The sequence below is a fragment of the Pinus tabuliformis genome, chromosome 4_1 (genome assembly GCF_031772625.1).
Source record: "Pinus tabuliformis cultivar Carrire ecotype Pingquan chromosome 4_1, CPIR1, whole genome shotgun sequence".
Lineage (NCBI taxonomy): Eukaryota > Viridiplantae > Streptophyta > Pinopsida > Pinales > Pinaceae > Pinus > Pinus tabuliformis.
Genome location: NC_142303.1, coordinates 699,491,159 through 699,501,599, shown reverse-complemented (window position 1 = coordinate 699,501,599; position 10,441 = coordinate 699,491,159).

Here is a 10,441-nt window from a genome sequence, read left to right as displayed (position 1 = left end):
ACTGAACCTTCTTCTGGCTTGCACATGTTATTGAAACATTTCTGAAGACAAAGCTATGCAAACATCTAAGTTGTGGTTGGTGAAGGCTGGTTGACATTAGCCTGCATATTGAAAAGAGACTTTGACAGCCACCTATCTGAATTGGACTCTGACAGAGGACTTGAAAAGACAGAGTCTAACACAACAAACACCTCATTTCTTCAACAAACTGCAACAAGGTATTTTTCCCATAGGTAAGTATCTCGCTTCACTCTCTCATTTGAATAATGTAATCAAAATATGTAAATATTGTGAATGAGTTGGTTTATAAGCGAAAGGTGGCCAGTTAACTTGGCCACCTCCGTTTAGTCATCGAGGATAAAGCAGTTAGTCCTCACACACATGGCAGCACTCAAGTCAAAGAAACGAAGGATGAGGTTGAAAGCAGTTAAGAATACGGATTCCTGAAGTGGGATTTGATTACAAGGTTAAGGGAATGATGATGTGGTAGTGGGGACCAACGGTCCAAAAATATAAATTCGTACCTCGGCTGCCAGCACACCACCTCACTCAACTCGACCATAAGAGGAAATAAATGTTGATCCCCATGCATACATGCATTGATCTTATCGAGTCTCACTCTAGCAAAGTCACTCTCGGCCCTCAAGCAACCTACAGGAGAGGGAAACTTCATTTTTTCCTACGTAGGACCTCCTATAGGATCCTACAGGATCCCACAGGAATCCTACAGGATACAGTCAAGCAGTCTACAGGATTGGTAGTGAGCTATTTCAGAGGAGGAAACACACGAGTTGGATACATCAAGCATTGTAAGGAGGTAGGTTCTACATTTCCTCCCATTTTTCCAAGTGAAAGGAACAAAAAAATTTCTAGTTTGATTGAAATTAATAGTTGTATAAGGTAATTGTATCCACAGGAACTTCAGTCCCATTTCCTCCTTCATTAAAATTTTGTATTATACATCTCTGCTCCTCCATTCACCAAAAAAAAATGATAGGGGGGTTTAATAGAACGGAGCCCATCAACATTGTGAGGATTCACCAACACCCGCCTGTGAAAGAAATATTCACAAGGCATAATTGGATGGGGTACTTTGAGAAATTGAAGGGGTGTGATGATGAAGTAGCCAAAGATTTTTCTCTCTCCCTCATTCCACTGACGTGGACCCATGCCACTGTTGTGGTGAGAGGCCTCTCCATAGAGCTCACCCCTGAACTCATAAGTAGAATTACCACACTTCCCTTAGAAGTGCCTTGGAAAAAGGAAGACAAGAGAAATAACCAAACTGTAAAGAAGAAATTATTTCTAGAGGGAGAGGAGGCCATGGAAGACAAGAATGGAGTGAGAATAGCAAGCCTACAATACCCTTGGAATGAAATAAGATACTGTCTAGTCAATTTAGTGTCCTAAATTTCTCTACATAAATTATCAATCCGGGTATCGTAAACTGATGAAGTGTGGTGCACCATATGTGCTTAGTTAGCCTTTTTCTTACTTCGTTGTTTTATAGTTTATGTTGTTTTTGGGGGTTTTGTTTCTTATGTTAGAATCTAGTTTCTAAAGAAAAGAGAAAATGAAACAAATCAAAACTTTGAATAGTTAGATTAATCTAAGCCGGAAAAATATCTAAGAAAAGAAAGAAAGAAAAACAAATCAAGTCCCATTCATAACTTCACATATCACCAATTTCATTCTTAAGGAACTAAAAAGACTCAATGAGACATGAAATTATGTAATGAGTATCCTACTAAGCAAAAAGCAAAGCCAATTACTTCATCTATAATCACAATATTTCTCCAATTGACTTCTAAAACGGGGTTAAGATAAATTCTCCGGAAATATCATCATATAGCATGAAAGAAATGACATCTAAACTATCTAATTGCACACTAATGAAAAGAAAATCCAATCATCTCACCTATAATCACAATATTTCACCAATTAACTTCTAAAATGAGGTTAAGCTAAAGGCTCCAGAAATATTATCATATAGCATGAAAGAAATAACATCTAAACTATCTAATTGCACACTAATGAAAAGCAAAGCCAATCATCTCACCTATAATCACAATATTTCACCAATTAACTTCTAAAACGGGGTTAAGCTAAAGGCTCCGGAAATATCATCATATAGCATGAGACAAATGACATCTAAACTATCTAATTGCACACTAATGAAAAGCAAAGCCAATCATCTCACCTATAATCACAATGTTTCACCAATTTCGCCAACAACTACTTGCAAATTAGTTATCAGCTAAAGGCTCCAGAAATCATCATCATATAGCATGAGAGAATGACATTAAACTATCTAACTTTCCCATCCATAATCATAATGTTTCACCAATTTCGCCAACAACTACTTGCAAATTAGTTATCAACTAAAGGCTCCGGAAATCATCATCATATAGCATGAGAGAATGATCTAATAAGCAAATACAAGAACATGTAAAGAAAAACTAATCTACAATCAACCGGTTGAACACACTTGCATGAATTAAAATTGCATGAATGGAAAATCTAAACTATCAAACTTGAAAGCAATAAAATGACATACTTGAATGAAATCAAAGAAAAACTTCAAAACAAAATCTACTCTACCTTACATTCTAATGTGCTCCATGACATCTACTTCACATCTCCTTCCATGTTGAGAACATCAAAGCTTTATTCAAATTCTACAAAATTACAGAATACAACAAAGTTATCCAAAGCTTTCCAAAGCCATCAAAGAAGAACTACAAGCTCCAAGCTAAAGAGCTACCAAAAAGCTACAAGCTTAAGAACTAAAAAGCTAAGCTAACAAATGAAGGAGAGAGATCTCCTATTTATACAAAAAGATGAGAAGCCATCTCATTAATGAGAGTCCATGAATCTCTCCCTCTACCTCTAGAGTCCTAATCAAAATAGGAACTGATAAGACACATGTCTTCTTAGAGTTTCAATACAATTAGGAGATGTGACACATATCCTCATGATCCCATGATTCTCTCCACTCAAATTCGAATTTGGCCTTAGGGTGCCACATAAAGGTCTTCTAGAAGCCTCCTTTTGACCTACACATGTCAAAAATCTCAACCCACTTGTTAGGTATAAGCATATGCACATTATTTTCTAATTTTTAACCACAAATTCACTTAAAAAGGCTAAGAATTAATAAAGTTTGGAAAAACATAAATGTGGCCCAATGATAATGAAATTGGGATGAATTTAGTGACATAGTAGTCAATGGAGGTGCAATGGAGGTGATATAATGGACATAATAGTGAAAGTGTAATGGAAATGAATGACATTTTCAAGACCCAACAAATACCACCTTATAAAATACATATCATGTGAAGGTAGGTATAGTGTGGTATATGGATACCACTTTAGGCTTCTTGAAGAATTGATGTTTGGAGCAGATACACCTCCTGACCACAGAATCAACATACCCTACATTCTTCTTCAATCCCTAATAGATATGAGCATAAAAGTGAAGGAAGGAAACTACCAGCAGTTGGCCCATCATGGGTTAATTAGACTCATCATAGAATATGCCCTCCACAACCTTAGAATTCCTATCACATGGGAAACTTTCAGAGACATACAGACAAAGGAGGATATAAAATCCCTCACATATGACAAAAGCCCTACTGCCAGTGAAAGGGATGAAGAGGAAACTGAAACAGATGAGGATCTAGAGAGGGATGAAGAGGAAATAGATGAGGGAGAAGAGGAGGAGAAAGAGAAGGAAAGTGGTGAAGAAACAGAGGAGGATTCCAAGGAGGAAGCTGATGAACAAGGTGAAGAAGAAGAGAAATACAAAGATGAAAAGGGGAATGGAAAAGAGGAGGCAGAAGACAAGGAGGAGTCACTCAGGGTGTCTCCAAAGCCCACTGAGAGAGAGGCGGTAGCTGCCCTCACTGCCCTTAGCACCCCTATCAAAAAAAAATGCAAAAGATAGAGACAAACCCCATTATACTTTAGAACAAGAAAGAGTACAAGGACAAGGCATGGAAGACCTCAAACTCCGACCAAGGTTCCCATTATTATTGAAGAATCACCTAAATAGCAGGAAAAGATGGATCCTCTTATTAAAACTCAAGGAGAAGGATCCTCAGCACAAACCTTATGAGAGAAGGTTTGTGACTAGATCTGCCTTATCCAAGGGAAAAGCCATCTTACAGGATACATAACAAGACCTACAGGAAGCAGAGGAAATCCTACAGGAAACTCTCCTAAACCTACAGGAAACTCAAAAATTGGATAAGGAAAGGAGTATGTTGCAAGAACCAAAGAAGGAGGACCTAGACCGATGGGAACCTAGTCCTCAACCTAACCTTGAATCCTACTATAAATTTATTGAAGGGGGTAGGGTCATTCCACAAAAAATTTCCATCCCATTATTCTTTGAGCTTGAGAAAGAAAGAGCTAGAACACATAGATGGATGCAGATTGCCAAGTCCAAGGGAGTGGAGGACATAGGTCACATGGAGGAAAAGATCAAAGAGATGGGCAGAGAACTATGAAGCTTGAGGGGAAGAGAGGCCATAATAAAAACTCAGTTGGAGGCAGAAAATGCATGGTTGAAAGGACAATTGCAAGAAAAAGAGAATCAATTGGCAACCATGGCCAATCTATCTTTAGAGGCAATCTAGTGCAGGATGCCAGCTAAGTCCTATGCATTATACCTAAGAGAATAGTGGTTTCAGTTCCAAATTAAGACCTTAGCACAGAGAAGCACTATGTGTTGGGCGCAGGATCCCATAAGGAAAGTTTTGGGGCTTAAAGCCCAGTTTTTGGTTAAAAGTTGTAAATCTGATGTAAAGACTTCGCATTTTGTGGGCGGAGCGCGAAGTTGTAAATAAGTCATAGCGTTTTCCGCCCTTAATTTTGTAATGTAATGTCAGCTTTAGAGATCTACCCATGGTCCACAGACCATGGGATTGTATAAATAGAGTGAGGTTATAAGTTGTAAAACATTCATGGAAGTAATGATGATGGGATAAAAGGATAGCGAAAGATCTAAGTGTAAAGTTGAGTCTTTGGGTCATAGAGTAGGAGAAGGCTCTACAGCTGAGTGCGCGGACACCTGCAGCTGAGTGTGAAGGGTGAGTCGAGTCTGTAACCATTGAAGCATCGATAAAGTGAAGTTTCGCATCAATTATGTGTATCTATTTCCTGTTTTTAGGCATTGAGTATATGGGGTATGAATTGCATTTTTACTGTTATATGGTGTGCGAACATATATGATTGTGTTAATTAAGTGAACATAAGATAAAGTAGCTATTACATGAAGCTAACTAACATTTGTAAGAAGATAAGTAAGATATGCGGTATAACTTGGGGAAATAGCGCAAATCGCTGCCCTAGCAGCGTGAAAGCAGCTCAGTCCCTGGTTAGGGCTATCCGAAGGTGATTATAATAGATCACAAAGGTTTCACAGGTTAGGACAATGCGCGAAGTGACCTGCGCGAAGGTAGGCACAGTTGGACTAAATCAAAACCTCAGACATCTCAAGAGTGCGGAAGCTTGGCTCCAGCATCGCCCCATACTGATTCGGGTCAGACTTTAGTCCACGCTCTGTGGACTATCACCGAAAGGGCCAGTAGTGTAGGGATTATTTTGGCTAATTAACTTCGAACCTACGTCATGCTCCAACAAGGCAACAAATGGTTTTGTTGCCAGGACTAGAATTTGCATAGAGATGTTTAATGTCGTATCATTAGAATCCAACTAAGAAGGAAATTGAAGGTTGGTTGGACAGGATAATTCATGAGTTCGTGGCGTAGGAGAACATGAATCCATGACTGACAAAAGAAGAGTGGTTAGACTCCTACCTATACACAGAATTCCATGAAATCTTCTTCACATCTTTCCCTACTGAGCTGTACGAGTGGATCGCGAAGCTAGCAGATAGCCAAGAAAGGTGGAAGCTTGACAGTACTATTATGTGGACCCCAGAGTTGATGCGTAGATTGGAACTATCAGAGGATAAGATCCGCACATTGTTGATCATTGGCTCGATCAGATTATAGGAGGATTCATTATTGAGTTTGCGGTAGACACTTCAGTCAACTATAGCGAGGCAGAGCGACGCTTTCCCAAAGGACCGCGAGGTAAGTACGTAAAGTCTCTGAATACTTGGATTAAAATGTTATTGTGTGAAAAGGGTGTTATGCAATTACCTTGATGTTTGGAGCTACACGAAGTTGAAAAACCTACAGGAATGAAGGAAGTAAGGGGCCAGAGAATAGCCCTTTGATTTCACCTCTGTGAGGGCATGAGGAAAAGCTCGTGAAGGTCTCTCTGCGAAGTGCTATCCATTTGATAAGGCAAAGAATTTCACGCATACCACCCCCACCCACACTGCCACCTGCTTCACTGCCATCGCCTCCATCTTCACCCGCACCACCTCTGCCACCACCGCATTTCAATATGGCGAGCATAATAAATTTTCATGTGTTCAAGGGATTGGAAAATGAAGATCCAGACAAATTTTGGTTCGTGGTAAGAGCCGTATGGGAAGCACAGGGGGTTATAGATGAAAATATAAAGAAATAGACACTAGTTAGCAGCCTACAGGATCGCACACTAACTTGGTATATTAACCACTCAAATGACAATCCGAATGTGGGAATCACAGATATCCAAATTGCACTAAATAAGGAATTTAGTAGGCCGAAGTCAGAAGCACAGTCGATTATTGGGTTCAAAGGGATCACAATGCTACTAGGCGAGACTCCTTGAGAGCTGGATCCAATGTTGAAGTGTATGATTCGCGAAGCTAATATGAATCTGACAGATGGAAAACACAGCGAATGGTTTGTAGTGTAAGTACTGCCACATTTGAGGAGCGTGCTATCACAACAGAAGTTAACGACTCAGGCAGAGGCCTTAGAGATTGTGATGAGGCTTCATGAGACCCCAATGTAGGATCCTAACTTGGGAGTTCAGAAGATCCATGTGCTGTTGAAAAAGTTATGCCTTGAGATGTAGAGTTTGAAATAGGACAAGACAACTTGATCAGAATTGCGCGAAGAGATGTAGTGCGTAAAATGCAAGGGTCAGGGTCATGATAAGGACCACTGCCCGGTGTTCAAAAATTACCTCGCGGGAGGACCGATTTCGTTAAGGCTGGAAGTGAAAACAGGACCTAGCGCAACGCCTGCTTTGTGACCTGCACAATTTTTCAAATAGGTGGAAAGCATGCTATGGATAGCTGCCATTTGTTATAGAAGTGCATGCAAAATTCACAACAGTTGTTCAGTAATTTTTGTAGGTCGGTGGGACATGACAAGCGCACTTGTAGAATCTATGAGCTAATGATGGATAGAACTCCCACCTATAGAGTTCAGGCTGAAACACGGCCCCTAGACCAGAACATAGGAGTGGCGCGAACAGGATTTCAGGGGCGCGGATGAGGCCGAGGTGGAGGAGGACCTGGAAGAGGTCGCAGACAACTGATATGCTACAATTGCAGAGGGCCAGGACATTATGCCCGTGATTGTACAAACCAAACACATCCATCATGTCTGTATTATACTTTGTTTGATCATGAGATGGAAGATTGTCCTACGTTGATAGCTAGGATAAGTGACAAGGGAGCGCTACCACCATCCCCGACTCAGAACCTACAGATGATGACGTCTGAGCTGCGTGAGAAAGATCCAAATGTAAACATTGTGCTCCGAAGTGGAATTGCAACAGGAGATGAAAAAGGCAAATAACCCAAATATAGTACTTGGGTTCGCAAAGCTCCTGTGAAAGAAGCGGAGTTTGATTTGGAGCGCGCTCAGGAAACCTTCATGGAAGCTAAGAAGAGCTTCGCTGATGCCTCCACTTCAGGAAGAAAAGATAGATCGGAGCCAGAGATGGACCCATCTATGCTCACGATGTTCCTAGAAACATGTATGAAGTTACTGCGTGACAGTAAGGCTGTAAAGGGATTACAGGAACTCATTAACAGATGCACTAGGATCGCGTCAGGAGAACCGCGTGTAGTCCAGAAGATTGGAAAGCATAAGATGAGGACGGGGAGAGAAATGAGGTTAACCGCGCAAATTGGAGAATATGAAATGGACCAAGTAATTCTAGATTTAGGATTAGACATGATTTTTCTGCCGAGCAGACATGGGAGTGAATGGGGATACCTAGGTTGCAGTGGTCTCCTATTCAGCTGCGAAGGGCGAACTAGTAGAAGATAATACCCATGGGGCGATTGCAGGGAATCACCATGGATATTGAGGGAGCGAGCGCGCTAGCAGACTTTGAAGTGATAGAGATTGTTGATGACAACAATCCCTACCTCGCACTCTTAGGAATTGATTGAGCTACTGATATGAGCGGGTTGATTAATCTGAAGAAGCGCAAGGTGATTTTTGAGAAGAAGTCTCTACACGTAGTTATACCCCTGGACTCGGCTGAAGGATCACGCTATATGGAGCCAGTGCACGACTATGAAAGTGATGATGATCTAGACTGCATCTACAAGATAACCGTGCGAGAGCAAGACTGGGTAGATCCCACCATGGATGGAAGAATTTCATGGGAGCGTGAGAGCTCCTATACTTCGGATTCTAATGAGGAGATAGAGCGATGGCATAACCGGTTACACGAGGCAACCACGCTTAACTGCAATATGATGACAAGATCATTGCGCTGCATATCGACAGAAATGAGAGATTTGCCTACTTATGATGGTTAAGTGAGGTAGATGCCTTCTTGGACAAATTTGAAAGGGAGGTGCAGGAAAAGCAGCGCTTCCAGGCCTTGAATTGGGTACTGCAAGCTACACTTGCGAAGTGGTGGGGTACACACAAAGGGAGCTTTGATGATTGGTGCGAATGTAGGAGGATGATGTGCACATGGTTTGGGAAGCCTAGAATGCGATTGACAAAAAAATACAATGGGTAGGATGATCCACGCACGCATCTGGCTAAGTGGACGCAGACCAATAGGTAAAAGCCACAACCCGAGTGGGTGCACCTATTCTGTCACACCCTGGATGTTATACCAATGAACTGGTATATAGAAACAAAACTCCGTCAAAAAACGAGTGAATGGGATGTTTTGCGCAAAGGGTTCGCGATGACCTTCAATTTTGAGGATAGGTGGGATAGTATTGATGAAGCGCTACAAGAAGTAAAAGCGACCATCTTTAGGATGCCACAGGAACCAGTAGAGTCAATTCAGCGTGAATGGGTGCTCAGTTAAGTTGCACGCTGGAGTGTTATAATGTAAATTCATAGGAAGAGGATGAAGATCCGCGGAAAATTAATATTCCAGAGACAGAAGGTCAACGAGAGGTTCAAGGACTACAAAATGAGAATCTTGACATAACCGCACCAGTGAAGACTAAGCAGGTGAATATTCGTATAGAGGTGGAACCTAAATTCACGAAGATTGGGGACTACTGGGATGACATGATGGTGGACAAGGTCGCTGAATTACTCCGCAAATATCGTGACTTATTCCCGACCAAGTTTACAGATTTAAAGGGAATAATTAGAGATTTAGGGGTAATGTAGATCACTTTGAAACCCGACGTGAAGCCAGTTAAGCAGAGACCATATTTCTTAAACCCAAAATACAAGGAAAAGGTCTGCATAGAATTATACAAGATTCTCGTGATAGGCATCATTGAGCCTATGGAGGAATCTGATTGGGTAAGCCTGATGGTGGTACAAGAGAAGAAGCAGAAGGACGAAATAAGAATATGTGTGGATCTTAGAAAGTTGAATGACACGTGTGTACATGATCCATTCCCAACTCCGTTCACAGATGAGGTGTTGGACAATGTAGGAGGTCAGAAGGCATATTCTTTCACTGATGGGTTCTCAGGGTACCACCAGATCAGAATCGCGCTGGAGGATAGGAGCAAGACAACATTCGCGACAGAGTGGGGTTGCTTTCAATACATTGTCATGCCATTTGGATTGAAGAATGTGCCGGCTATCTTCTCATGTGTGGTTGTTGCGGCATTCAGGGAATATATTCATAAGTTCCTAGAGGTCTATTTTGATGACTGAACTGTATTTGGGCTGGTTAAGTGCCATGTAGTGAACTGGTGCTTGATGCTGGATACATGCCGAAGATACCAAATCAGGCTCAACCTCAAGAAGTGTATGTTCCTCGTTCATTTTGGGAATGTGTTGGGGCACATGGTTTGTAAACAAGGGCTGATGTTAGACCTCGTGAAAATTAGGGTGATTCTAAATTTGGATGCACTACGCAGTGTGAAACAGTTTCACGCTACCTTGCAACATACGGGGTACTACAAAATTTTTATCAAGAGTTACGCCTAGAACACCACGCCAATGGAAAAACTATTGAAGAAGGATGTCACGTTCTGCTAGGACGATGACTGTAAGAAAATCTTAGATATATTGAAGGAGAAGATGGTTATTGTGTCAATTCTTGTCTTGCCAAACTGGATGAAATAATTTCATGTTCATGT